Here is a 22,879-nt window from a genome sequence, read left to right on the forward strand (position 1 = left end):
TCATGCGCCGCGGCAAGCGCCGAGCTGTGCTGGTGGGAGAAACGTGCGGGCACTTGTCGCCATCTTGTAAAATGCGTATGGGCTAGAACATTTACCCCGTATTTATACTGCCAGATATATACGTATTATGGTCCAGCCTTCGAGTATTGCCCTTTGCGAGCGTTATGCGCTTTAAAACTGTTGGCAAAAAAAAACAAAAGAAAGAAGGAACGTGTTATCAGCTTTCGCTATATACTAAAGGCGCTTTGGGTTTATGGAAATGAAGGCGATAAGCTGCTTGTAAGCAAAATTTCTGTCTTTCTTTTTTTTTTTTTTTGCTTTCATTGAACCCGCCGTTGAAATGTGCGCTCGTGTTCTGGGAAATGTATTTCAATGTGAAATTTGGGTGAGTGATATCGAATTGTATCTGCTGTTTGACGAACATGTTGGTTTAAGTGTCGCGAATCAGGCATATAGCTCAAGCAGGGTAATAGGGGTGCCCAAATTACACCGAGGTGACTTGTACGTGGGAAGTTCGGTCGCAGTAAACGATCGACAGCACGAAAATGGAAGGAGCAGGAGATCAGAGGTCGTCACGCAAAGTAATATGGCGTCATATTTCCGTAAAATGTAATTGCCCGCTCACAGATGCAACTATATGTAGCAAACTGTAGGCTACTCGTGCAAAATGAAACATAACTCGACACTGCCCATGGGTAGTCGCATTTCAGCCTATACAACGTTCATGCTGTCTCATGCAGTACAAGTAATAAACACAGGCACTCACCTGAGAAGTTGTCGCTGCAAGTACTGCTTTCTTTGAACGGCGTTCAGAAGCAGGTTTCCGCTAAAGGCCGCAAAGTACAGGGAGAGGCTGGAACAGTCTGTCTCGCACAAAAAAAAAAAAAAAAAGAACGGGGTGCATAAAAGCAGTAACAACCAAGAAGCCACTTCAGAAACTATCGTCAATTATGATGTAGTGTGTTGATACACGCTAAGTTAGCATCTAATAGGACAGTATGCTTAACTTGGAAGCAAAGTGTGAAAATAACCTGAACAAAAGTGTGGATTCTTAGGATGTCAATATAATTGCTAAATTATTCCTTTGCACTTTTCGGCAAGCAAATTGATGTGCGTCACAATATGTGGGGTACTACGATTGACAAGCGTTAGTTAACGGTGATGTTAAGTGCATATTAGTTGATCTGTTGGCATGAATATATGTGATCACAGCTATAGCTTTTAAAGTGTCTTGTTGATAAGAAAAATATCCAGGGCTGCTTACGTCTCCATTACGAGTAGGCCGAATATTAGATAACTGGAATCCTGAAAGAAAACAAAAGATTTTACAGCTATTGAACGCCATAATATTCACCAGGACCGTTAGTAATTCATGCAGCACGGCATAGGTACCGCAAGCGCAAAAAAGAAAAAGAACATTAAATTGTAATATTTCCGTCCTTTAAGTAGATGAACTATTGAAATAAAGCTTATATGGCCTTGGCAGATAAGCTGATAGTATTATCAATATTTAAGCAATATTACCGCTGAGACATTTAGCATATATGTAGCACGCATGCATTAGATATCAATTTTATATTGCAGTCTGCTAGAAGAGCTCTCATGAACTCATAATCGTTCGAGTTCATACTGTAGGAGACGTTGTATTTAATACAGATGCGTATATTTACATTCATTGCAACAAACACCCTGTTCTTGCACATATGCTGTGAGATATTTAAATTACATTTTCTACATTTTTATCCACTCCAGCCACTCGACCTTTCTTCTCAATCGAAACGCATATTTCATCTGGCATTTGCCTTTTTTCTTTTTTTGCAAAACTATATTGTTATTTAGTGTGTCGTTTTTAGTTGACACACGCAGAACCCCGAGGCAATACATTGTATGGGCTCTTTCTTTTTTCATATGAGTTCACCCGTCGAACCAAGTTGTATATACATGCGATAGCGATGACTCAGCGGCATGCGAGCAAGAATCGTTACAAAATTTGACCCATCGTTCGTTCTGTCATTGTACGGTGGCGAAAAAAGGAGCCTTCTACGTTTACTCCATGTGGGATCTCAACTCAGAAAATAGTATACAGCCCGGTACATTCGTCGTTAAGTACAGATGATATTTGCAAACTCGAGTTCTGACATCACATTTTGCTTTAGCACCGGTTGACCGGTAACACTGTGATCGGCACTGCCAATCTATAGCCGTTTTAGGCTTGTAGCGCAGCTCAGAAAGAGCAAAAAAGGAAGGTGGTAGGGGTAATCAATCAACTTTTGATTACCCCTACCTCCTTCCTTTTTTGCTCTTTATGAGCTGCGCTACAAGCCTAAAACAGTCATGACATACCAACTCGCCCAAACTGCCACGCTTTTGGCCAATCTATAGATTAGCCCTTCGCTGCAACCGGCGGTGCTTTGTTAAAGATTGTGTTAAGAGAAGCTTCAAGGAAGTATTTGTGCGGCATTTTGATGGAGCCCGTAAAATAATATTGTCACGGCACAGTCAGCCAGCCGTATCCTCAAACATGCGACAGTATGAAAGGCGCGGCTTGCAGAACACACGTGATCACTTACCAAAGTAGGTTTTATGCGCTCGAAAGTGTATTTTCATCAGGAGTTGGGACAAACACCTTGCTCAACTTATTTTTCAACACCTTGAAAGAAAGTTGAAGATACTGATGTGAACATTGTGCTTTCTGCAAGTACGTTGATAGGTTAGGAGTAATATTTTTTGGCATAAAATATCTTTAGTTTCCAATTCCTACTTGCCTTTACCCACACTGTGGGGTAGCAAACCGGACACTCACATGTTTGAGCTCCATATCTTTCCTATCCTTAACTGCTATTTCTCTCTACCTTTCTTTTTACGTGCCGTCTCTTGTTTTCTTGACATGTTCTGCCGCACTTCTTATCTCCGTTTGTGTTAATGCACATCGCTTGATCAGTTTCGCGATCGTGATCCCACTGAATAATTTAGGACAGTGCGCTGTCTGGACTTCAGATACGGTGTTGTAAACGCTAAATATATAGCTATCACAATATTTGGAACGACCCGCAAAAAAAAAAAAAAGGTCTAGAAAAAAATTAATGCAGTGTTGTTTGCAGCTATGACCTTGAGTATTTCCTCGGCATTTGCTGTAAGCTGCGAGTCAAGAAAAACTTTTTTTTTTCTCCGTCAGCTGCCGAGCAGGCCTCTCACATTTCAGCAAAAGCACAGTTGGGTGCACATCCATGTCGTTCCAGGCAAATGAAAGGCAGCAAGAACGAGACAAGAATAAGGCCTTCGAAGCACCAAAAGCGTGGCAGTTTGGGCGAGTTGATATATCATTACTTTTTTAGGTTTGTAGCCCAGCGCAGAAAGAGCGAAAAGGAAGGTGGAAGGGGTAATGAAAGGGAACGGAAAACACAGTGAGCGCTAACTACCAACTGATGGTTTATTTCGTGACACAGAAGGCTACTTATACACTCTGCTAACCATGTGACATCAAGAGATTACACAAAACTAAGCAACAAAGCCGATAGTAACCATGTGAAAACATATTCAGACAGCCTGTGGCGGCAGTCTGAGATACGCCAATTTATTGCTTGATAATGATAATGAAGGTGAGCTTACACATGCATGGCCCAGACCTATGATAGCCTTTTCTTCGATGATTTCTCTTGTGAGCTGATTACGACTACGACCTAGAATGACGCGTTCGTCTACGACAGGTTCGCAACCACACGTTTTTCAGTGCTGCGCAAGAAACCCCCCAGCTGTAATACAATTCTTAGCATTGTAACCATGTTCGCGCAGCCTGTCATTCAGACAGGCTGCGCAAACATCTTCCTTTTTGCTCTTTGTGAGCTGCGCTATAAGCCTAAAAAAGCCTTCGAAGCGTGAAACTCTCCGACCTAACCATTTCTTATCTCCTCTTATTTATGGTGAATGTTGAAGTGTTTTGTTAATTGGTGGTTTTCTCAATTAGCCTTAGATTGGCCTGAAAGGCGACTTTTACGAACATTATAATAGTGACTTCCTTAAAGGGACACTAAAGAAAAACACTAAGTTAGGTTAGACGGATAAAGGGTTTTTGGAAAACTCAGTTGTCGTTCATTTCGAAGCAATAGGTTGATTATCATAAGAGAAAATGAAGAAGGTCAAAGTTTCATCCTTTCTTAAATTTCCCACTGTATCGGGAAAACGCCGGCACGTCAGTGTGATGTCACTGATTTCAAAGTATTACTTTCTTTCGTATTTAGGCCGCGTTGGCTAAGCAAAACTTCCCGAAACTCGCCATGTTCAGTCTCTGGCTCCCTTAAAACACAACGTAGTTTATCTTTAACACCAAAAAAAAAAATTAAACTAGATCCTGGAAAAGCACTGTCAAAATCTATGACGTCACGTACAACAAGCTGGTGCGGAAATTTGAAGGAGGCGTCGCCCTACATCTTTGGTTATTGCACTTTCTTTGTAGCTTAGCAAGCGACTTGTTTTGATAAGAGCAGTGTTTTTGATATTGTAGAAGAGTAGTTGACTGATACAGGAGAAATCATTTTTCTGTGTAGGGCCCCCTAAACGAAGATTTCAGACTCGGCCTTCAAGACTTGTTAGTCTCATTTTCCCAGTTAGAGATTAAATAGCAATGGTTTCGAGAAAGTCACGTTTCCTGAGCTCTCCAAATAAGTCTTGCGAGGCGTAGAATTCAGGGTGCCATTTGCAAAGGGCAGCGGTATATATTGCGCATCAAACAACAAATCAGTTAAAGACAATATCAAGCGCATATGAAACCAGCACTGTGAGCCCAGATAAAGAAAAAAGAAACACGGGCATTTCTATCACATTTACGTTTCTTATACACGAACTATAATAACGGACTGCTATCCAGGTTCACAGCACAGCACATAATATGAATTATTTCTGCACACTCGTTTCGACTGTACGTGTTTCACGATGGCGAAACACTGCCGGCTGAATTTCTTTTTATCAGATTTTTTTTTTTTTACTTTCCTTCCTGTTTTTTCAAGGTACGTATGCAGCACCGAGTAGTACCTATACAGATGCTCATCAGCACCTTTGGTGACAACATTCCTCGACGTCCTCCCGCGGCGGCCTCTCGCACGATTGCTGCTTCCTATCCCCAACGATTCCGACAGTGTCACCTCGCGTGCACCGCTTCCCGCGACACACGAACAAACGCGCGGCACACCGTTTTCTGTTTCATCTCTCCAAGCATCGCGCACGTGCGTCACAGTTACCCTTGCAGCCGAGGTTGCGCGCGAAAGTTTCGCACCGTTCCGGCTCCGGGATCGAGGAAGGCAGCTGCCGCCGGAGATGGCGACAATTTACCGCGGGCCTCGTATTTGAGCCCACGCCGCCGACAGGGCTCGGCGGGAGGAGCCGCCTTTGTCGGCGTCGGCAGCCGCGGTCACCATGTGTGCGGAGTAAACACGGGGCTCGCGCGAGCGGCGCGATGCGCACGCCGCAAGGCACGTCGCTCCCATGGATGCGTATACGCAGACGCGCGAGCAGCGCTCCGTGTAGCAGATGCGACGACGGCCCCGAAACTGCATGCAGTGCCGTGTATCAGCCGGGCGCCCGTAAATCAGAATCGCGCCCCGCCGTCACCTCGTCTTTGAAAAAAACGCGAGGAGTTGCCGCCGGCATGCGTTCACACTTCCGTCTATATTCGCGAACGGAGCTCGGACGCAGGGCTGCAGACCTCGCGCAAGGCGTTCCCGACATCTGGACGGCCGAACGTTTCTGGCTGGGATGCCCGGTCGGGTGATTCTGGGAACCACGACGCCTCTGCAAAGCGCTTCAGGCGTATCCGATGACTCGGGATGATGCTAGGCATGCGGTTCAGTTGACCAGCCCAAACGGTGCACGAGCACGGACGAGTGCGTGAGCCTCTGTATGTCTTCAATAAGCAGCCGATTTCCGATTTCGGATATACAATCAGCTAGTGTCTGCTGTTCGCGCGCATACTGGAGGAAGACACAAATGGCGTTGCGCACTGTTTCTGGTATACGTCACAACGATCCCGGTGGGGAGACTTGGCACGTTGAAATAGACGGGCTGACCACGTTTGAAATTTTGGGAATTTTTTTTAAATATCGCCTGTGGCAGATAGCACAACTCTTGTCCTTGAGCTGGATCATTCGGAAAGGCGGACATTACTAGTGTGAGAAATTAAAACACGTATTTACCTCATTAACCAAAAAATCACTCATTAACTTCACAATTATTACTTTACAGCACATATTGCAATTACCGAATTTTAGCCGGTGAGTTTCTATTATCCACTTGGAACTAATCTTCAGGATCACAGCAGTTTCAAGATTTTATTTCCCAAAGCGTGGGATGAAATACATGGGCATTCCAGCTACTTTTGTGTTTCAAGGCATAAAGGAGTGTTTTGTGAAAAAAAGAAAAACTAAGTGGGACAACAGTGCATTTTTACGGCGAGTTTGATGGTGCAGATCTCCAAACTGGTGTCATTCTGGAAATTCATTTCAAATCGATACACCTTGCAAACTCACCGGCTACAATTCGTGCGTTGCAATTGTGGCCGCACTGTAATTAATTAACAAGCTAATATTGTGATGTTTTAATTAGTTGAATATATGCGTTTACATTTCTCGTGCAAGTAATGTCCGCCTCTCTGAATTAACCAACTCAAGGATTAGAATTATGTCATCTGCAACAGGGGATTTTTAAAGTTGCCGAAAACTTAAAGGTGATCGTCCCATGTATAGATGCATATGTCGTCTGTTAAAAACCGGATCTAATCGCAGTCTCCAAAAAATACACGCATGATTTCGACAGGGGTCATGCGGCATTCGACCAGCCTTGCATTCCTCCACAGCACGGGGTTTCAGCTGCAGCTGTGAAAGGTCCATCTGACAGAGAACACTTGTTCGCGCCACCTTTCTGTAGAAAGGTGGCCACCATATATAAATGCTCATGAAGCCACCACTCATAAAGCCACCACTCATAAACGTCTTTATTTTACCTTCCGTTATTCCCTGTGCAGAGTATATCCGGTTAGAGGAATCAACCTCAGGCCAATAAATTTGCCATTTCTTAAATGAGTATGTCGGCTCTACTTCTTGACTTAGACTTGCTAGTCCATCATGAGCCACAACTGATGAGAAATCGTGCTATCTTGCTATGCGCAGCGTTTTCTCTATCAGAATGTAGACGTTGCTCGACATAAAGTTTCAAGTTAGCACCGTCCGGTGTCGCGCTATGTACGTGTAGCTTTACTAAATTTTTCAGTAGGAAAGTGTTAGTTATTCTTTTCCGGATTTCGATTGGCTATCACTGATACAACATTGGAGCTAACGACGAGTATGCACTAATTTAGTGTTATTGTTTATTTATTTAATGGTGTCTTTGTATTCGACTTACTAAGGAAGATAGACAAGGGTAAAACGGACGCCGAGCAAGAACAAATAAAGAAAAATCGAGACGTTTCGGCCTCCGTATGGAAATGTCGGGATAGAATATCTGCTTTAGTGAGCTAGTTTATCAGCCTTAATATTGAAAAATAGTCCCAGTATTGTTGCAGTAGCATTTGGAGAAGAATTCAATCGTTGAAGAGCAAGCAGGAGCCAGTTTCAGCTTACAGATGCGGCTAATTTCTGCCTGCTTTTTTTGTCTGCGAGAGCCTGCGCTTTGTCTGCGATGCGCATCTATCTAAAAAGCAAAATTAGGAAAGGAACCAGCCGTGCCCAACGTCGCAGTCATGCTAATGCCATTTAGTTGTCGATGTACACCAGAGCATTATCACGTATAGAGGTCAAGAGCTTCATGCTTCTATATGGTGGTGCATTTCTTGTGAATGTGCTTTTTCAGGTTTCGTGGTTGCTGAACACTTGGCCGCTATTAGCCGAAGGAAGAAAAAAAGCGTGGTAGGAGGAATTTTCTCATTTACTATTTTTTTATATATTTTGCAGCGCTGTCACGATAATCTTCGCGTGACGCCAAGATCAAACACCGCGTGAAGCAAGCGGGCGGCTTTGGCTGGCTCTTGGATACTACCTTGAGAGCCCTTCGCGTGATACGCCGTGCGAGGGACTGACAGATGATAGCTCCCGCGCAGGGCAGACGTCGCCGATCGCAAAGATTAGACGAGAGTTTGCACAAGACTGATGGGCATCCAGGTGACCTGCATGCCAGCACCGACCGCTCGTCCGCGGTGATTGCGAGAGGATGACGCGATGGGAGACAAAAAGCTAGAAAAGGAATCTCTCAGTACTCGCGTTTGCCCCGAGTCTGTCAGGCTGACAGTTCTAGACTGAAGGCGGAGACGAAGTCAACGACGAGGCATTGGCTGCCTGGCAGGGAGCCACATCACGTGATTGGACGTCGGGTAGACCGATCTGCCCTCCGAGTTCTCTCGCGCTGCATCGTGAACCACTTATAGCTTTCCGGGAATAGCCACGGGGCCTCCTTCTGGAACATGTGGGGGCTAATGTGCCTCGAAGGAAGATTGCCTGGTTCGAATGAAGAAGCAAAAAAAAAATAGATATTTGCGTTGCGTGTTCCGTATAAGTTGGCGCTTCGTATCGTTGCTTGCAGTGTGCGTGAATAAATTAGCGCTGGCTGCAACTTGTGTTACGAGATTTCGAGAAGCTTCGATCGAGATCAACTTCGGTTGCCGCACTGTGCCAGCGGATGCCCCTTATCCACATGATTTATGGTTGCGCGTGTTTGCTGATGTGCGTTCGCGCGAGTGCTAGCACTACGCCTGTCACGTTCATTCAGCCTTAACGAAAGGCTAGGGCGTGTGGCTGTGGTCACGTGCTAGATATGTCGTCGAACATAACTTTGCAAGCGGAAATGCTCCGTAAGATACAGTAACAATTAAGTGGCGAGTGGCACGCCAATGCAGTATGCTCTGGGAGTTCTGCCGTGAAGAATACTTCCACTTCATTTCTGACCACATCCAGGCAAGCTACTAGCGAGCAGCGACCCGTACATTTTTGATGGCTTCATACGCTGTTGCAGCTTCATACACAGCTCCGGCCAAGCGACTGCCCTTTGTCTTTTGGCTGACACCAGCAGCGTTCATATGCATCGAGTAATTAAATACTGAATAATGATGCATTTCATTCGATTGCATCAAGATGCGAGTATCGATGGCAGTTTGCCAACCTCTGTATGAAACTTTTCACGTGTCTGACTTACCCACCTCGCCACCGCTACTCTGTTTACATGATCAGCTGATGCAACCCTGCGCCGGTATTGTACGATATACTGTAACAACTAACAATTGACCTGAGCGGCTGTAATGCGAGAACATTATGGCGTGCTATCATTAAATTAATCTGTATACATCACTTCACTGGAAACATGTTCATACAAAAGAGCGTGGAGAAGAGCGTTGGGCAAGGCAGAACGCTCGCCGCATACTTGCGCAACCGCTGCCGCTTCTCCTGTCACGCGACTCTGTACGTCACACCACTTCACTGGCTCCGTTGCTCATTCTGCATCTCCTTTGTGACTGTCCCAGCTACAAAGTGCCAAGAACAGTGCTCGTGACCACGCTCGAAAAACTGGACAATCGCCCCTTTACAGAGGAAAAAGCTCTAGGACACTGGTCCAGACGGGCTTCGGCACTCAAGGCCTCAAGGGCTTTGCTGAAGTTTTTAAGGACATGCGAATTGTGCGATCGCCTTTGAGTGTTGTATCGCGTACTATCGCGTTACTGCGTGAATTTTCCGATTTCTCTTTTTTTTCTCCTCTTCTTCTTTCGCCTTTTATTCCCTTTACCCCTTTCCCCAGCACAGGGTAGCCAGCCGGTACTTACAATGGCTAACCTCCCTGTCTTTCCTCCTCTTTGTCTGTCCTTCTCCTCTGCCCAACTTTGTACCTCTCACCCTGCCAGTTTCTCATGCTGCTTCGCCGGGGACATACCTCCTATACCTCACCGAAGGCCAGTTTGTTCTATTTAACGATTTTGCATTAAAATTCTTGCTTGGACACACATCGTGCACAAATGCAAGGAAAGACCGCGGTCACTATTAATTCGAATAACCGAACGAAACTGCTAACGCTTGCCATTTTCGTTCACTGCAGCAAAGCTTTTCATACCCTCAGTCATGCTTCATCAGCTACACTCACAGTATACACATGGTGCATCTCATTTACTTTTTCGTTCTTATCTCACCGGTAGAAAACAGCGTGTCGCTAGTAGAGAACATTTCTCTTCTCAAGGTAGCATATTGGGACCAATGGCTTTTAACGGTTGTTTTAGCGGTATTGTTCGAGTTAACACTGATGCATAGCTTTTTGCTTAATGCTGGCGACACAAGCACATTTACTTGTGGCTCTGACGCAGACGAAGGTGCAACGAAAGCCCGACGGTTGTTTTCCGATGTTCTTAGCTGGTCAAATTCAAACGTTTTAAAGATGAACACCAAGAAAACTAAGGCGGTGTTCTTTAAGGCCGTAAACAAATATGAACGCATACATCAACCTGTGCTTCACGGCGGCGTGTCCATATGTCTATATGACATATTCGGCAAGCATAAATTACACGGGGTTACGTTTTCAACATTTAATGGACGTGTCCCGTTTATTCACTGCTGAAATTATCTTCTAGTGCAACAGGTGTACTTCCGCGCTGTAGACGTGTCTCCCAAGAAAGCTTAACTGCATATATTTTTTTGCCACACACATAAGTTATTACACACACAGGAGCAAGAAGAAAAAAAAAGAAAAAAAAAAAAGAAGCATAAGCAGCACTTGGTGGGGTCTTTGCTCTGTCAGTCCCCGTCGATTTATTGTGCGATGTGATCCAATAGACATGTATAGCCAACTAGCTCACCACTTCATCTTGAATAAATTATTGTGCACCAATTTGGGGTACGACGACTGTACGAAACATAGGCATAATTTTTCGTCTGCAGTAGAAAGCCCCTCGGTATATGGCCAATTTATCAAGTTCTTGCCCAGCGGGCTTGTTTTTACGATGCGATGTTATAAATGGAAAGCATTCTCTTTTTTTTAATTTTCGCTTGCTTAATTCTTTTTTTCTATGCTAACGACTAAGCGAACGCATTTCTTGAGAGAAACTCTAATCTACATATTTACCGTACCAATTTACGTGCACGCTCTGCGACATGTGGTTCGTCCCCTATCAACGTGCCAATCATGTCTTGCAATCACTTTCTTTTGCGTTACTTTCTGTAATGAGAAAATATAAAAAATAATTTTACCGCTTGTCCGAGAAGACAAATGCGGTGCTTATAAATATTTTCTTGTTGGCGCCTATTTTCTTTTCCATTCGTTTCACTCCTTCATTGTCAGTTGTTCAGTGCCTTTAGCAGTGTATTTCATTTCCTGTTTTTCTTTTCTTTGTTGCTGTGCTGTGCTTCTTAACTTTTCTATGTTAGCCCAAAAGGGTTGTTGTCAAAGAGCTGTCTTACAATTTCTTACTAATGAGCTTTCTTGTTATTAGTATAATACTTTGTCTCCCTTTGTCCGTTTTGACGTAGTTTCTAACATAAATTGCCGCGTTTTTTGTCACTTTAATCCGCTGTCACAGTGTTTAGCTGCGTTAGTGATCTGTGAACATGTTAACTGATGTGGGCACTCCCTCTCTTCGGACTCTCAGACACTTTCAAGCGGTCTGTAACTCCTTTACGCCTGTGGGACCCCCAACGTTTCTAGATGAAAAATTACAGACATGACTAGACCTACCCCCGTCATACACGCCTTTGATTACACTCTCATAAGGTATGTTTCCCTTTTACAAACTGCGTAAAATCTCTCTGTGGAACATTAATCCTGCACTGTTAACAGTATCGACCCACCCCCGTCCTTCACTACCTGCCTCCAGGATCGGACCATGTTAGAAACTGCATTAAAATCCTCGCGAGCACGCACATTCTACACTCTGTATAAGAATTGGCCCACCTTCGCCGTTATACTGCCTCTGGGATAGGCCCATCTCAAGAACTGTCTATGCCTTCAATTTTAGGATCGTCGAGTGGTCTCTACCATACCGGCGCACTTAAAGTTAATCCGCATCTACAGAAGAACTAGAAATCAAACTTTCATTTCGTGCTTTCTGACCATCCGCTATGTATCTTAAGCCTTGAATGCACCCACGTGAGACTGTGTTAGGGTAAATAATTGACGCTTGAATGAATTCGGAATAAATATACGGAGTAAATGGCGCTCGTCTGGCTCATTTTCCATCAGGAAAGAAGGCGAAAGAAAGGTAGGTCTAGAGTTATTTCATTTTTGCTTTTTATTTATACAGAAATTGATTTCTACAATTAACCTATTAGCTAGCCTCCATCTGAAGGAGCTGATACCGTAACACGGAGGTGGCATCACCGCCCTATTCTGTTTTTGCTTGCTTTGCGGCATGCCAAGCTTCCGCTAACCGCGAGAACTTGGCTGCTTGCAAATCAAGGATTTAATATACCAACCTGGACTAATTTAGTAGATTTAGTAGGTTATTTTAGTACGAATTGAAATACCCGACGGTGAAGGCGTGGGCGAAACAGGAGGTGAAGGCTGTTTCATCGGGGACACTGTTTCGGCAGCTGTGACCCGGTTCACCAGCACCGCCGCTATCACGATGACGCATGCTGTGGGGCCGAGATCACACGAAAGGGCACAAGTGTATACAGCACAGGCCCCAAAAGTCGTGTTAATGCGCATTGAGAAACATGTTATCAAGCTATATATAGATAGTGTTTCACCTAAGTCGGGCCATACTTTAGAAAAGATCCTCGCGCGAGTTACAAGAATGCAACCAACTTAGCTTAGTTCGCTGCCCTCTTGAGCAACTGAAAGTGCATTTTTGTGTGATCTTAAGTAATGAATTAGCAAGAATTAACCGACCTTTAAAGCATTAATTTAAACTTAAAATATTTAATGTAGAAATTGTAGATCCTATTTCTTGCCGTGGTGATAGCTGCTATGGTTTTAATGTTTCCCGGTTGGAAATAAAGCGCGTGGTATTTGAGATATGACCACGTGACTATGCGCTTGAGCGCAGCGACATTAGTGTCCTCTAACATGCTACCGACGAATCGTTGACGCTGCATACAGACAGAAGGCATGAATAGGCCATAAGAAAACGATTATAGGTGATGGCCACAACCGTCATCTCAAATACATGGCCATCCACAGTCAAAAACTCCTCGCCCTTTAAGAAGCTTCGAGAATATCATGCATTGTTTGTTGCATATTTCATCGCTTCAACCGAATACATATATATATATATTTGCAAAAGTGGAAGCGCAAACCATTGTATTCGATCCATCTTCGTTGCTCAAGGTCTGTTCGTGTCTTTGGTCTGCGTGCCGCATCAATCATTCATTCGTTTGTGGCACCAATGTCACTGCGCTAGAGCACGCAGTCACGCGGTACCTTTAGAGCGCAGCTCTAAAGCCCGGGATACATGGAGCGTTCTTTCACGGCGAAAGTCGCGCGGCACAAATAGACGCGGCGGGACGACGCCGGTGATTCGCTGGCTTCGCTTACATGCAGCGACAAACGGGCGGACGTCACCACTCGCTCACCGCATATCTCTCAGTGTTGCCAGACTTTACGAATGTGTTTCTTAATAAAGAAGAACGAGGGTTTTTATTGAATCATTTGTTGTTAATGACTAAACAACTTTGAAAAACGTTTCTTAGAGGCACTTACGAACGATTTCTGCACATTTCGTTGAGCTGCAGGCATTTTAGCGGGCTGACTTTGCGCCGCCTGGCTACGTTGAGTGAGCGGTCTTGCAATCCGCGACAACCGTATACCGAGCGGGCGCTTTCTCTTCGTACCAACGCTTGGCCAGAGTCATGTAGCTGTCTAGAACACCCGCTTTTTCTCGAAACTATTCCGACGCCTTTGGGCATTTGACGTGGAAGCAGAATACTTCGGTATCGTTACATTTGCGCTCCAAGGACGCTCACCGGTGCCGTGCGCGTCTGCCGCTCACCTCGGGGCATGCGGCTTGCCGTGTACCCTTCTGGATTTCATGAAGCTTTTTGCGTAGTAGTTTCAGTTGTCCCTTTGCATGCTATCTTTGCAATCGTCGCCTTTTCTACACGGACGCCGACAACAGTGCGTGTACTTTTGTACGTGCGAGCTGCAACGCGTAAGCCAGTAATTTATAGACGTTACTTCATTTATTGTACGCATTTTTCTTTTAATTTGCTTTCGTACGTTTACTTTCTTTTCTCGTTCTTGTTGCTTGCAATTTTAGGAAATAACTCTTGGCAGCAATTGTATTAATAATAGTGGGTTGTTTTTATGCGTTCCCGTACGCGTTGAATGCGCTGTCTTTTCAGACGCGATCAGTGCAAGATATTTTCAGTATGCGGGCAGCGACAGGTGGTGCCTGACATCAAAGGTGGTGATATCAAAGGTGGAGACAAATATTTGGATGATGCCACTGTAATTCGCGAGCGGCACTTCGGAGCGTGCTGTAGCCAGTCGAAATGCCACGCGATGTGCCTCAGTCGACTAACGATGCGATGCCATTAACAATCCCCCTGATGTTCCAAAGTATGAATGGAAGCCTGTTACTTGGAAAAGAAAAGAGCGCAACCTATGTGATCAAACGCCACCAAGGGTTGCGAAAAGACGAAATATTAGTTCAGATTAGCCAATGCTAGCTCATAGCACCCACGCGACGGTTCTAGTGACGCTGGCGTCACCAGTAAATTCGAAGAGTAGAATACCCCATCACCCCCAACGAAACTTAAAACGAGGAAATATTATTGAGGACATCTGCACCAACTTTTTTAGACTTCCTTGATGCACTTATTGGAGCCCGCCGGGTTTACTGCAATTTGACTTTGTAAATATGGGCAAGGTTTGCCTTTGCTGTCCCTTATTTTCCTGTATTTCGAGTAATAATCAGCACTTACGTAGAATAAAAGTTTCAAGCAGGATATTTCGCGGTAATTGCAACTTTTGAAAGGGTTGGTAAGAAAACTGTACCGCATTTATAATTATCTGCCTCGTGAGCACGTCACTTAAGTTTGTAGACGAAAAATAAGTATACACAAATTTGTACTCTTAATTTAATGCTCTCAAACATTCAATGTTCGGCTGTAACGATCGATGGTGCCCCTTTCACGCGCAGAGAGAGACCAAAAGTGTGCGGCCAAACAAGCGCAAACTCCCACATTCTGTCGCTCCAGCGCGACCACGTGACGGACGCTCCGACGGAGGCACCACCTAAAAAAGAAAAACACACAAAAACGTTCGGCGGCTGCCGGAAGTCGCTGGGAGGTCGATCGTCGCGACGCCTGGTGAGCGCGGGAGGCACTCCCGCCACTTCCGCCGGCGATTATCGCCAGGCGTCGGTTTTCCAATCGGACCGGGTAGCCGGCTGGAGTCAAATTCTTTAACTCCGAGGGGCGAGCATTCCACGACGGGCGTATTTCGCAGCCTGGACGCCTGTTTTCCGCTCCATGTATCCCAGGCTTTAGGCGCCCGTTCCTGCGTTGAGCGTCGGCGTGCTCCGCGTAACCGAGTGAACGAGCGCAGCGAAGGATGAAAAAGCGAGCGCAGCGGGGGACGAAAAGGCGCAGCGGGGGACGAAAGACGGCGATAGCGAAGAGGGCGAAAGGAGGAAAGTGGAGGAGGAGGGAGCAATGGAAGCATGAGGCGGAAGGCGGAGGAGGACGGTATGACAAAAGCATGAGAAGAAAACCATACTGTTGCCCAAGACGTATTTTACGCAGACGATCGATACGAGATGTCGCCGGAGTAGCGCGCGTCGTCTCTTTACCAATGACAACACCGATAAAGCATGCGGCGAACGTGTCCACCGATACCATATATAGAAACAAAGCTCTGCATGAGCGGCTGTCTGTGTGCGACGGCTGCTGTGAATCACGTCCACGCGTCGCCCACGTGCTGCATCTCGCCATCTCCCGATTAGCGACGCTGTCGCGCCACACTTCGCTCCGTTTGCGACGTGCTCAAATTTCGCATTAGGGAGAATCGTAATCGTCGATGAAATTAAAAAAAATCTCGCGTGGTTGTTTTGCAGCACGGAAAGATGAATACGACAGCAGCTGCCTTTGTGGAAAGAAAATATTTTGATATTTCTGAATAGGCCCTACGACTTCTGCATTGAAGATATTGCTTTTAAATAAATGTTGGGTGATTAATTGATGTTAATTAATTACCTATACTCATAGTAAAGATACATTGAGTTGCCCAAACGCACAGTGAACAATATTATGTTGGTTGCATTCTTGTAATTCGCACGATTACTTTTAATGTTTGGCCCGATTTAGCTGAAACGCCCTGTATAGACGTTTAGTCTCGTAGGGCCATCCGTGAATTCAAACATAACGCGATCTTTGAATAAGCTAATTTGATCTTGCATATCTGGGGGAAGTCGTTCTTCCGCTAGTCCAGAAGCCGAGTAGTCAGGTGGATATTCAGCGATGTATATGTGCGTGAGTGGGCTGGTTTTTTTCGTCATGCGGTCGTCTTGTCGCCATAACGGTCCAACTTTCTAGTTACCAGCAAGCCAGAAATCTACAGGACTGTTGTTTGATGTCGACCTCTACGTTCTTCCTAAAAAAATTGTGCTCTCTCTCTCTCTCACTGACTTTGGCACTACTACTTTGTTAAAACAGGGTATGATTAATAATGAGAACTTATATTATAAAGCAATATAATGTTCACAAGATTCCACACGTGGAATGGTTTACAAGAACCATTCCACACGTCAGCAAAATCCGAGTCCTTGGGATGCTCATTGAGAGCAACAGCTGTAACGCTGCGACAGTGGAGAAGATCGTGACAAAGTCGAATAATGCCTTGAATCTCATACGACGCGTAGCAAACAGACAACACGGCCTTAAGTAAGAAAATCTCCTCAAGCTAACACACGCCTTTGCGCTATGCCACTTCACCTACGAGGCGGCCATGCACAGATGGAAGGCAGCGCAGAAGGACAAACTCAATGTACAACTGAGGAAGCTAGTCAGACTAGCACTGGGAATCCCCAAGAACACCGAGACGGAGCTCCTGCTGCAACTGGGGGTGCAGAATACACTTGAAGAAATCGCCGAAGCTCAAGAACGGGCTCAATGGACAAGGCTCTCTGGAACCAACCCAGGTAGAGAAATCCTAGCCAAACTAGGTCATGACACCACAGTAATGGAGAATCTATATCAAAGTGTTCCGACGGACACACGCAACTCCTACACGGTTCGCCCACTCCCGCGGAACATGAACCCCGCGCACCATTAACCCAGAAGGCTGGCACGCGGATCGTTAATCCTGCGCGAAATACGTGATAAGAAGATCTTAGCCTGTTTTGTAGACGCGGCACAGTACCCGACCAGGAAGGCTTTCGTTGCCACCACGATCAATAAGCAAGGTCAAGTCACAAACGCTCTCACAGTCAAGACCCACAAGTCCGACATAGCAGAACAGGTCGCCATCGCACTCGCGCTCACAGACCCGACCACCACCCACGTCTACAGCGATTCACGCTCGGCCGTGAAAGCCTTTCAGAAAGTAGCAATTGCAAGCTTAGCTCTACAAATAATCAATAGATCCGCACCGCTGCAGCATCACACCATCTGCTGGTTCCCGGCACGCCTCGGAGATATCGAGGACGCCCCTCGCAATCTCGATCAGATGGCCCACAGGAGCGCGCGAGACCTAAACCTCCGCGACGCCACCTATTCTGGTCGTGACCATCCCAGCGAGAATCGGGACCCTCCCTCCACATATAACGAGATAACAAAGCGCTTTTATCTAGACCGCAGAATCTACAGCACACCTCACAATAAGTTCACCAGGCCTCAAGCCCTCACGTTCAGAATGCTTCAAACAAACACGTACCCCACGCAGAACAGACTACATCACTACATGACTGACCTATACAAAACATCATATTGCGAAAATTGCCATAGCACACTAGACGTACATCACTTGCTCTGGCCGTGTGGTCGGACCCACACAAACAAGGATCAAGACTCCGCCAGGCTACAAGAAGCATTACGCAGCACGAACTTGGCGGAGCAGCTCTGGGCCGTCCAGCGAGCCCACGATACGGCCAGGGAGTTACAACTCCCGGTCCCAACGTGGGAGTAGCCCGCTCTATGGGACCTTGCGTCCCGTAGCTCGCAGGACCTTTCATTAAAGTTATTCAATCCAATCCAACAAGATAGCCTTTCACAAAAATGAATAGAACCGTAGTTGGTAGTTCTGCAACTTGGAGGACGAATGCTATGGGGGAAAAGCGCCAAGTTCTTTCGGGTCATATGGTTTCAGGACCTTTTGTCATTTTGTCCAAGAGGACCACCACTTGAACGAGGAAGAAATATTTATTTAGCCATCCGGCTAAAACCTATCGTAATTATCAGAGAACAGCGAAATTGGTTCTTGAGTGATATAGGGACACTATTATTTATTTCATTTGCAATAATCGGGCACTCCCACTTGGTTAGTGCATTGCCTGATACGTGGAGCGTGAATATAACCTCAATCCGCCGTAATAGCAGCATCTATTAGCGGTCATTGTTAGAAGCATAATAGTCGTCATATAATGACTAGCATTCTTGGCGGTAAAATTCGAAAAGAAATAAATGCTTTAAACGAATGCTTTCCTTCCTTCTCCCAGCAATCTTGTGGGTGATGACGAAGAAATCGATCTTATTGCGATAGCAATTATTTGGACCCTCCAGGTGCATTTCTACCGTCGCCGTCGCTGTGATGTTCTGTATGAAGTTCACTGTCGATATCACCGTCGCCGCGCGCCCTACGCTGTATGTGCGAGTGAAAGCAGGGAAGCCAACGATTGCGGCTTAATCTCGCCCGCGCCAAAGGGAGGGAAGCGAGGAGGAAGCGCGTCGTCTTCCGCCGCGCAAGGCACCCAGCTTTGCGAGGCACCAGGGGGAGGGAAGCGAGGGCGGCGGCGGCGTTCTACTCCAGCTGCAACTGCGCATGTGGCGGCTGCTCGCGGCTACGCGCACCCGTATCTTGAAATAGATCTGCGTTGGCGGCAGAGTCTAGGTGCGCCGACGGCTCGCATCTTTGTGCGTGCTGTGTGTTCTCGGCGCTCAGTTTTGTTGAAGCGATAGACAGCACGAAGGTCACTTCGCTCGGTGCCGCTGCCGCGTTTCCTCCCGCCAGCGTTTTGACAGCAAGTGTCCACGGTCATCGAGTGTGGTGGGCTCATGTTTGCTGTGCGCGCCGTCACCATGCTTGTTAATTTAGTTAGTATGCCTATGTTTACAAGATCGTACGGTTGATAAAACTACTATGTTTACATCATGTAGCTGTCCAATCAGTTATCCGCCGTGGTTGCTTAGTGGCTACGGTGCTGGGTTGCTAACCACGAGGTTGCGGGATCGAATCCCGACTACGGTGGCATCATTTTGATTGGGGCGAAATTCGGGAGCACCCGTGTACTTAGACTTAGGTGCACGTTGAAGAACCCCAGGTTGTCTAAATTTCCGGAGTCCCCCACTACAGCATGCTTCATAATCAGATCGTGGCTTTGGCATGTAAAACCCTATAATTTACTTACTTTTTGTCCACTCACTTGCTGCCGCATTCGATGCTTCGCCTTTCGGCAGCAACTGCGACTTCTTGTGATGCTCGCTGCTTACGTAACTGCACAATAATAACACGATTCCCTTGCGACATTCCTTTCACTACATGTCTTATCAAGGTAACTGTATCACACACTATTATGTGACAACGTGCGGGGAAATAACGAGCTTTCAATGCGTTTCCATATACCGGTTCAACTCAACACGCACGGACTCAAGCCCACCTGGTTGCGCATGGACCCCTGTATTGACGCTACGAGGCAAACATAAGCGTGCCTTCAGCGACGCTTTAGGTGTCCACATGGCTGCGATTACACGGCAAACACAATTCCGTGCCTTGCACACGCCTGTATACGCAATCATCCCTGCCACAATCGCGTGACCACAGCTGCCGCCGTGCGCACGAGCAGCCACAGAGAAAGCGTCACGACACTACGGCCGCTAACGACCGGCCACGCAATGCGGCCAACTTGTGTGCCGTTAGTCTGTCGTTACGCGATTCTCATGCGCATGGGAATACCTCAAAGGGCGTGGTTTAGCGTAAAAGCGCTGCTCCAGTACTACCTCGATGTGCGCTATCTACCAAAAAAAAAAAAAAGAAAAGAAATATGGGGCTTTACGTGACCGCCTGGTATTCTTTGACGTGCACCTGAATCTAGGTACCAAGGGTGTTTTTGCATTTCGCTCCCCCCCCCCTCCCTCTCTCGAAATGCGGCTGCCGTGCCAGGCAGGTATTTCATCCCGCGACCTCGTGCTTAGCCACGTAACGCGAAAGCCAGTAAGCAACCATGGCGCAATCGTTACCTTCCCCCGCGCCCTATAGTCAAGGCTATCTCATCTGCTTAGTTTCCGACGCGCGGCATACATGCAATGCTGCATGTGTGCAACACAGAACACAATGCGGCAACACAATGCAGCAACGCAGAGCCTATATAGCCCTTCCCACCTGCACGCGCTGGCCACTGGAGCCGCTTCTCAACGCCAGCATTTCACACCCGCCTTGTCGTGGTCATCCGGTCTCTCTCTCTTCATATCGGTCTGCCTACGCCGGGGCGCACTTGCTTGCTTAGGAAGCTCATGTTTACTACAATTCATATTACTCCTATAAATAAAGCTGCTAGCCTTTGCTCGTGTAACATTCCTATGTGTTGCTATTGCATTCACTGCTTCGTCCTTGCGGCGAAACTATGACATTATTCTTGGCCTTAAACATTGGTGGTCGATCCCTCTATTCTGGGTCCCTCTATTCTGGATATCGCAGCCGCTTTTGCCCTTTAGGTCAGCACCTGTTGAACTTTCGTGTCTACGTTAGACAGCATTTCCTCCTGTCGCTCAATCAATGATTCGAAAGTCTGAAAGTTCAAAAGTTTCACATTTTGACTATCTGAAAGTTTACTTCACATAAATAGGGTGTACAATTACAATGTACACACTTTTGGGACCCCACAAATTTCTTAAAGGGTCCCTATGGTTCTCATATGCTTTCTATTTCCTTGTTTTCTTTTTTTGCAGGCCCATATCATGCATGTGGTATAAGTCCGCTTCCATGATACAGTGTGCGCATTGTGGCTCATAGTCTTTTGAGTAGATTGCATGAAGTCTTTTTGGGCTTGCGTACGTGTTTCACCCGTCGCTTTGGTTGCTTAGTGGCAACGGCGTTGCTCTGCTAAGAATGAAATCGCTGGATCGAATCCCACCCGCGGCGGCCGCGTTTCGATGGGGGCGAAATGTAAGAGCTCACGTGTACCGTGACTGGGTGCACGTCAAAAATCCCATGTGGTCAATATTATTCCTGAGTCCCCCACTACGGCGTGCCTCATAATAAGAGCATGGTTTCCGCACGTAAAACTCTAGAATTAAAGAATCAAGATGCTGTCTGTGTGTTTGGATTCCCTAGTGCACGTTATTCTTCCTTGTCTAGCTGTTTACCTGGAGGGGTGCATTCGCTTCTTTCCAACCTGCAGTGCCCAGCTTGTGATCTCTCAGTATATGGTCAGCATGATTGAGTAGTTGTGCTCGTCCATGTTTTGGGTGTGCCCGGGCTAGGAGTGCTTGGACTGCAGCGCGTGCATAGGGGTGCATGATTGCCATCGTCATAATGCGTCTAATAAATGGCCCTGCCGCGCCTGTGTGTAGCGTGTTGCTGTCATTCTTCCATCGTTCTCCTATGACTCTAGCTCTGGCCCCTATCCTTTCTTCGGGGTGCACCAGGTGCATGGTCTTTGGTATGGGATTTACATTGTTTTGCATGTACACTTACAGTTCTTTGGGGGATCATAACGGTCTTGCGTTGTACTTATTTAAGGGAGTCTGAGTGTGCCCAACACCGTTCTGCATGTCCTGCTGTGCTCCTCTCCTTCCGAGTACAAGCAAGCACAACACCCACTATGTACTATCAGCGGAAAGAAGTAAAGAAGTGGGCACCATAACCTTTTCCAGCTCATAATTTACCTAGCATTCGGATGGGATACATTAAAGGGTATAAGGGAAGGTTAATGTTTTTTTTTACCCTCGCTCGTTATATTAAGGCGTCTCATAATGCTAATTAGATACACTTAATAAATCTGTCGCGCAACCAGACCAACAATGGACGCCTTTCAAGATATTGCACGATAGCACACGAATCTACACTTGGCTCATTCGCAGTATCGTTGTCACGTCGTACAGCCACCATTGCGGGTTACTAGGTCCTTGCAGTCCCTTCTTGGTGCCTTCTTCTGCTCGGGCCGTACAGAACTGGTCTGTCGCGCGGCGCTTGGGCAACCACGCTCTCGCGGTGGGTTCGCCTTCCCATCCGTGTCTGTCCGCTGCCGGCTGCTTGCTCTGCGATTTCTGCTACGTCTATTACAGCATGATCAGTGTCCAGCGCGTGAACTCGCTTGCTACTTCCTTGGCACGAAAATTCGCTACATGTTACCGGGCGTACACTTAAATCACGGACCACAAGTGTTAAACGCACCTGCATTTTACTGTACGGCCGTGGCATTTTATCGCCACATACAACAGGTATGTCCTGATGTAGACGTTCTCCAAAACCGTGTAGTAGATACTATGTCAGCCTTACTGCTCCCTCTAGTTCCCCCAGCGCGCCTCGCACGTTCCAATAATGTGTCGTGGGATGCGATAACGGCGTTATTTTTGCCTGGCCACCTACGCGGTTTCATGTGGCGTCTAGGGTGGCAAGTGCTTCCAACTCGGGACAGACTTGAGCGGTGGGGCGTTGTCCCATCTTCGCAGTGTCCCAATTGCCCCCTTCAAGAATCCAATAAACATGTACTGCTGCAATGCGTCGTTGCCAGGATATTCTGGAGGGCCGTGCATACTGGATTTCGTGGCCT

At 46.5% G+C, this 22,879-nt stretch overlaps 1 long non-coding RNA gene across 1 annotated transcript in view; it reads right to left on the minus strand.

The window, feature by feature from the left end:
• Window positions 1-5,438, minus strand: part of LOC126530791 (uncharacterized) — a 30,062-nt gene extending 24,624 nt beyond the window's left edge. Inside the window, exons 1-2 of the long non-coding RNA XR_008612533.2 lie at window positions 5,235-5,438; window positions 767-1,305 (exon numbers count right to left, since the gene is read on the minus strand). This is a non-coding gene — a long non-coding RNA (uncharacterized lncRNA). The remainder of the gene's footprint in view (window positions 1-766; window positions 1,306-5,234) is intronic.
• Window positions 5,439-22,879: the final 17,441 nt, after the last annotated feature.

The sequence above is a fragment of the Dermacentor andersoni genome, chromosome 5, assembly GCF_023375885.2.
Source record: "Dermacentor andersoni chromosome 5, qqDerAnde1_hic_scaffold, whole genome shotgun sequence".
Lineage (NCBI taxonomy): Eukaryota > Metazoa > Arthropoda > Arachnida > Ixodida > Ixodidae > Dermacentor > Dermacentor andersoni.